The sequence below is a fragment of the Loxodonta africana genome, chromosome 21, assembly GCF_030014295.1.
Source record: "Loxodonta africana isolate mLoxAfr1 chromosome 21, mLoxAfr1.hap2, whole genome shotgun sequence".
Lineage (NCBI taxonomy): Eukaryota > Metazoa > Chordata > Mammalia > Proboscidea > Elephantidae > Loxodonta > Loxodonta africana.
In genome coordinates this window covers 23237425-23245090 of record NC_087362.1, presented here as the reverse complement: position 1 = coordinate 23245090, position 7666 = coordinate 23237425, and the positions used below count along the sequence as shown (strand labels likewise).

Genomic DNA, 7666 nt, shown 5'->3' with positions numbered 1-7666 from the left:
CTCTGCTCTCCGGGCTTCCCATCACTTTTCCTGGATCTTGTCCCTACAGATCCTCACTAGTTGATAGCTTACCAATAACTTCAAAGAGTAGTTGTGTGTGTGTACATATGTGTCTGTATTTATGTTTTCCAGCTTTATTTTACTTTGTAATCCTGATCTCGCATTTCTTTTTGTGCATGTGAGTTTTCCCAGTTGACAGGGTCTTCCATAAATCTAATCTAATCCAGAATTTGATATCTACAGTTTAATATATCTAGCAATTGAGAAGCTTAGGTGAAAAGCAAGTAAGCTTTGCTCTTTTATGAATTCTTTCCTATCAGAAATATCTGTTGTTTAAGCCAAAAACTGTCAGATGCCTTTGTTCTGTGTTCAACAAGATTAAAATGACTAATACTGGGATTTTTATCCTTGTTTACCTGATTCTCTTAGAGTCAAGGATGTTAAAAAAATTTTCTCAGATTCCCCAGACAGTAGGTGAGTGACAAAGGCTAAAATCTAACCCAGTACTGGAGATCTAGTCCCAAAGCTCCTGCTGTTTCCATAGTCCCATGCAGCCCCAATATGGCTGATTTGGCAACAGGCAGATTGGTGGGGTGGAGACTAGAGTCAGTGGTTGCCTCAAATGTGGCACTGAGCAGGATCTCAAAGACAAATGGTAGCATTTTTTAAATGAAGGAATATTTTCTCATCTCCAGGAACAAATCAGCACCTTGAGGTCACGACTGGTTTCTGGCCAAGAGAATTGTTTAGTCCAGCTTCATACCCTCTGAGCTGCCAAAGGGCTGGAAGCCTAGCTGACCAACTAATGTGTGATCAGCGGCTGGTTGTGAGCAGAACCCCTATTGACACCAACCTCTGCAACTGAGACCAGCAGCCTCAAAGGATATCAAGGGGAGTACCTGCACAGCCCAGCCCTCCTGAAGAAAAGCCCCTCAGTCGAGACCTTCATTCCAAGCAGAATGGCAGTTGCGGCAGCCCTGGCAGAACTCCAGGCTGAAGCCAACTGCTCCGTCTGTCTGGATTACCTGAGAGACCCTGTTACCATCGAATGTGGGCACAACTTCTGTTGTTCCTGCATCCAGCAGTCCTGGGAGAATCAACAGGACAGATTCCCTTGCCCTGTGTGCTGCCATCCATCCCAAAAGTGGCATCTCAGGAGAAACACCCAGCTGGGAAATATAGCTGAAGTTGCCAAGCTACTCCACATCACCAGGAGCAAGAAGAAGAAGGAGGAAGAGACACGTCTGTGTGAGAAACATAATCAGGTTCTGACCCATTTCTGTGAGGAAGACCTGGAGGTGTTGTGTCCCCTGTGCACTCAGGTCCCAGGGCACCAGGATCACCATGTGAGGCCCTTAGAGGAGGCTGCTTCTCATCACAGGAAAAGGCTCATGAGTTACATGGAGCCCCTGAAGAAGCAAGTTGCAGACATTCAAAAACTAGTAACTACCCAAGAGAGAGAACCATTAGAGCTGAAAGAGAAGATGGAAAAGCAGAGGCAGAAATTACTCTCTGAATTTGAGCACCTGAATGAGTTTTTAGACCGTGAGCAAGAGGCAGCTTTCTCCAGGCTAGCTAATGAAGAGGAGCACATTCAACAGAAACTACATGCAAACATAACGGCGTTTTCCGAGTCCATTTCCACACTCAACAATCTACTAAAGGAGGTGGCAGGGAAGAGTGTGATGTCAGAAGTGAAATTGCTGACAGATATCGAGAGTATCTGTGACAGATGTGAAAGTCTGAAGACCCCACTCTCTATTCCTTCCAGTTAAGGAAGGAAGGATGCAGCCTTCCTCTGCAGTACTCGGCTCTGCAGAAAATTATACAGAAATTTAAAGAAGATGTGACCCTAGATACTGAAACAGCACATCCTAATCTGCTTGTATCTGAGGACAAAAAGTCTGTGACGTTTGTGATGAAAAAGAAAAGAATTTATCCTAATCCAAAAAGAGGTTTAAAGTTTACCCAATTGTCCTGGGTTCTGAAGCTTTCAATTCTGGAAGACATTACTGGGAAGTTGAAGTGGATGAGAAGCCTGAATGGATGGTGGGAGTTTTTGTAAGTTCCCTTTCCAGGAGGGGAAAGCAACCCCCCAACAAGGCAGAAGAGATGCTGGACAATTTAGCTGTGCGATGGTGACTATGTTGCACAAGGTGCTGTTCCAGTCACTCTGGTGATAAAAAACCCAGAAGAATTGGTATTTATCTGGACTATGAGTTGGGTGAGATTTCATTTTACAATTTGAATGACAGGTCTCATATTCATTCTTTCACTGATAGATTTTCTGGAACACTCAAACCTTATTTCTATATTGGACGTGATTCCAAATCTCTCACAATCTGTGCAGTCACGGATTATGACCGATAAACTGCCTGCGAAGCGGTCACATTGCTTAATTTTCTTTAATTTATGGGTTGTAGGTAGAATATTGTACAACGATCAGTGAATCCAGCACTAACAATTTTTATTTAATACTTCAATGATATGAAGAAAGTTGTTTTATCTCATTTTGCTTTATAGCAACAGAGATGTTGTAGGAATGAACACAAGTTTGGAGAAACTAACACAGAAACTGAGGTATTTCTGGAATTCTGAGACTCGAATGTAAAACAATGTAACTTCACAGTTCCAATAAATATATCTTGGGTACATTTACATATATTCTATACATTTGCCTATTTCTTAAGTACCTTAAAAATTCCAGGTGGAGGAGAAGTAATTATGGACAGAAAATTCTCTGGAGGTCTTTCACATTTTTTACATCTTGTAACAGAGGCACTGACTGCTCTACACTAACTTTACAAGGATGGTTGTAAGGGGAGCAACCTTGGAAGACAGAGATAGTATCTCCATCCAGAGCCAAGGGCAGATGTGTTTGCTGTTCTGTATAAAAAATATAATGTCTCCTTAAATGGCAGAAATCAGGCAAATTTACTGCCTATGATAAAGAATTTGGTTTTTGCTGTTTACCAGTGGTATGTTCTAAGTCAAATTTTCACATGAAACATGGAGCTAAGGCCCATCCTATGGAGTAATTATGAAGATCAAATGAGATGATATACATATCTTTGGGACATATTTACCTCAAAAAAGACATGTCTTCTTTTATCTATTATAAATATCACTTTGTATTGGTTTTTACTTTTTTTTAGCCCAATACAATTTTAATTTTTTTTTTAAACAGTAAAAGCAACAGATTGTTTCCATTTCTTTCCCATTCTCTCTTCATGTCTCCACGTTTCTTTCTCCAGTTCCAGAGTTAAGTATCTTTCCAGTCCACTTCTGGTTAACATGGTTATTTCAGTTTGAGTGTGGTTGGATTATTGTTATTTTTATTAAGAAAAGAAACTTACAAACAAGAAAAAAATAAAACATATAAATATCATTTAAAGACTAATAAAATGAAAATCCACATATAAAACACCCAGACTAAAAAGTATAACATTACACATTAGCGCTGACCCCCCTATGGACGCCTCCACGTGGCAGCACCCTCCTTTCTCTCACTCTTAGGGCACCCACTATCTTGATTTTGTATTAACAATGCCCTTGATTTTCTTCATAGCTTTATCATGTATGCATCTATTCACCAACAATATGCTGTATACTTTGAAAAAGCTGCTAACCAAAAGGTGGCCAGTTTGAATACACCAGGTGCTCCTTGGAAGCCCTGTGGGGCAGTTCTGCTGTGTCCTATAGGGTCACTAGGAGTCGGAATTGACTCAACGGCAATGGGTTTGGGTTTTTGGTTAGATGCAATCAACAGAAACCCCTGCCAGAAGCTCAGCTTTAGAGGGCTCTGCATATTGCAAATACACACATGCACACAAATTTATTAAGGAGTACATGGTTGTCGCTGTCACTCAAGATCTGTTGCTCAAAGCTAAGCACCTGTAAAACTAAATATCCACTCATGACTAACACTAATCTGGCCCCAGAAAAATGCTTTCCAATGTCTTGCCTTCTGTTCTCTAAACAAAAGGCTACTGTTTTGGAATGTCTTGGGGACTTTTGGGTTGTACTGCTGCCAACTTGAGAGGCCTCTATTTTGAATATTTTATAAAATTAATTAAATTTTTCAAAAAAGATTTAATAAAAAATTCAGCTGTAATTAATTTTTTAAATGTTCATACTCATATTTAATTTATATTTTTCCTTTAATATTTATAGATAATTTTGAATATTTTAAAGAAAAATAGTTTTGAAAGCAGTTGTTGCTGGGTTTATGCCATATTCAGAATAATGAATATCTTCATTATCCCCAAATGTTTCCTCCTTTCTCTTTATAATCCCTCTTTCCTACCCCGACTCCTATCCTGTCCCCAGGCAACAACTGATGTGCTTTCTTTCACTATAAATTAACTTGCGTATCTAGCATTTCATATAAATAAAATCATACACCATATACTCTATTTTTATCTGGTATCTCTCTCTCAGAATGATTATTTTGCCATTCAGCCATGTTGCATGAATCACGAGTTTTTTTGTATTCCTTTGTATTACTAAAGTATTCCATTGTATACGTATACCACAATTTATTTACTTATTTACCTATTGATGTATATTTAGGCTGCAAAATGTCTCTCCATTGAGAGAGACGGAGGGCTGACTTTATTTATAATAACAATGTCCTATGTCTTGCCCTTGTAATTACTGGCAATGACTACAAAGATCAGCAGGTCAGTCTAAACTCCCTTGCATAGGTTATAATGTAAACTGGAACAGCCTTAGACAACACAGAGAAGAAAATAATCAGAACACCAATAAAAATAAGCAAAGACATCAACACAGTTCACATGCACACAAAAGCTATACAGATAGCCTTTAAGCAAATGGAAGTTGCTCAACTGATAATGTAATTTCCTACACAACAGATTTGTCCGGAAGCTTGACAATATACATTGTTGGTGAGGCTATGAAAAACAGGCACTCTCATACATTACTGATGGGAGTGCAAAAACAGCACAAGTTCCATGAAAGGAAATTTGGATATACCTACCAGCATGCATTTATCCTTCATTCAGCAATTCTACTTCCAGTGTATATCCTGAAGCTACACCTCCACAAATATGAAGCAAATATGTATAAGGGTATGCATTCCAGCATTTCAGTCATTTCACGGTATCTGCAGGGGATTGGTTCCAAGACCCCCAGGGATACCAAAATCTGCGGACGCTCAAGTCCCTTGTATAAAATGGTGTAGTATTTGGATATAACCTACACACATCCTGCCATATATTTTAAGTCATCTCTAGATTACCTATAATGCCTAATACAATGTAAACAGTATGTAAATAGCTGTTAATGCTTACTTTTAATGCTCTCTCAGTCTTTACAAGCTCAAACATCAAGTTCTGGAGAGAGACTGAGGATCTGTGAAATGGCGGGAGGCTACAGCAGGGTATGCATACACATCATTTCATTCACGTGGATTTAGCATTGTGCTCCGCACCTGGTAAATTCAAGTTTTGCTTTTTAGAACTTTTGCTTTTTGAATATTTTCCATCCATGGATTCTTGAATCCACAGATGTAGAACCTTCAAATACAGAGGGCTGACTTTATTTATGATAGCAAAACAAAACAGATTTCCATTAAATTTCAGAAAGTGTGCATCAGAAACAATAAATTTAAAAAGAAACCCATGAGTCCATAGTTGTATTCCTAATATTAGTAATAATAAAGAGAAGGGAAGAGTGTGGCAAAAAAAGAGAAAAAGTCATTTTATGGAAGAATGCCAGCTAATTGTTAATATAGAAGAAATTATGGAATAAAAAATCAACATCCCCAATGTAATGAATGATTCATGTAAGAATCAACAGTGGTTGCGAAATCACTGTGTGAAAAGTTGTTGGCAAACAGAATATTCACTCAGTACCAAAATATCACCCTACAGACTTCTTACTAATTATAAAGGGGGGAATATTCCTTTATAATAGAGCTACAGTGTGGTTACCATCTTTATCAAGTGATCGACTTAGTTAAGCATCTCTAAGAGTGGGCCATCCTAATATGTCTGCCTGATGAAATGCAAGATGGTGTTCACAGCATCTTCATAATTATGCTTAACCTGAATCAAGCCTCTAGACCTAACTTCTAGTTGACAGGAAAACAGTGTAAAAGTGGATAGAGGGACTAGTTTTGGGAGGACAAATGAGGGTGTGACCAATATAGGACCTGCGAGCTGTCTCCAGGCTTGAAGCTAACCACAGTGCTGGCAAATACTCCATTCCCAGAAATGAGTAGGAGGTTGGGGAACATAACATCCTTGTCTCAAGAAACCATATCCTTGAGGGAGCCTGGATCCAAACCATAACATCTGGATATTTTGGACTTGGGGGAAGTGGATGTTGTGTCACAAACTCACATTAGCAGTAGTGCAGAGATCCACCCATTCTACTGCTGCACAGAACACCCATAATAAATCTTTGACTGCTTATCCAACTTGGAGTGGTCTGTCTCTCTCTTTGGTCTGTCTCTACCTTCTGCTTACAACGGTCTATTTTGGATTTCTTCCCAGGGAACTCCCCTGCCCACCACCACCTGACTAGTTAAAGGACACCATGAGAAAACAAATCAGACAAATCCAGAACTTTGGTTATTTCTACATGGCAACTAGGCTAAGTCTTCAAAAGCGCATAACTCTAGAAAACAAAAAGGGGAGCGGTTTTCCAGATTAAAAGAGACTACAGAGACATAACAACCACATACAATGCATTAACTTTAATTGGAGCATGGATGGGGGATCTATAAATGGCATTTGGGGTACTACTGGAGAAACTTGAAAATAGAATGAATATTAGACAACATTATGGAATCATTGTTAATTTTGTTGTCTGTAGTAAATGGTAAGCCATTAAGTAGGGGAATGTCTTTATTCTTAAAAGATGCATGCTGATGTATATGGAGGTGAAATGTTATTGTGTTTGCAATTTAATTTCAAGTTATTCAGTCAAAAAGGAAGAAGAATATAAATATACACACGCAGATAAAGCAAACGTGGTAAAATGTTAACTGTTGAATCGTTAAGTCTAAATGGAAGAGTGTTCGGTATACTATTCTTTCAACTTTTCTGTATGTTTAAAAATTTTCAGATTAAAATGTTGCAAAAAGAAACATAGTCATTGTATTTCTAGGCCCTTGGCTTAGTACCTGGCATGCAATAGACACTCACTAAACATTTGTTGAATCAATAAAGCCTGGGTTAGATTGCTGGCTCTTCTTTATCATCTGGGTGCCTTGGGGAAATCTCCTCAAGTTCTTTGAGCCTCACGTTTTCCTCGGTAAACAAGTGAACTGGAGGTAGGGATAAGGAAGATAAGTATTTAAGGTTTTTTATTCAACTGTTTACTGTTTATATTATATAACAGACATCTCAAAAATAGAAAATTCCCCAACCCTCACTGCCATTCCCAGGAACCTGTTCCTCCCTCAGTCTTCTCCACCTCAATCAATGGAACCTCCATTCTCCTAATAGCTAAGGCAAAAACCTAGAAGTCATCTTGGATTTCTCTTACTTCTTAACTCTTCACAGCCAATCAACCATCAACTTCTGTTGTCTTCCCTTCAGACTATGTTCCTGTATTCTGATACAGTCTTCTGGCAGACGCCTGGGAACGCCTTCTTGGATTGCCTGACTCCATCTTGTCCTCCCTCATATCCCTC

At 39.0% G+C, this 7666-nt stretch overlaps 1 pseudogene; it reads left to right on the top strand.

The window, feature by feature from the left end:
- The first annotated feature begins 631 nt into the window (after positions 1-631).
- LOC100663152 (tripartite motif-containing protein 75-like) lies at positions 632-2593 on the top strand (annotated as a pseudogene).
- Positions 2594-7666: the final 5073 nt, after the last annotated feature.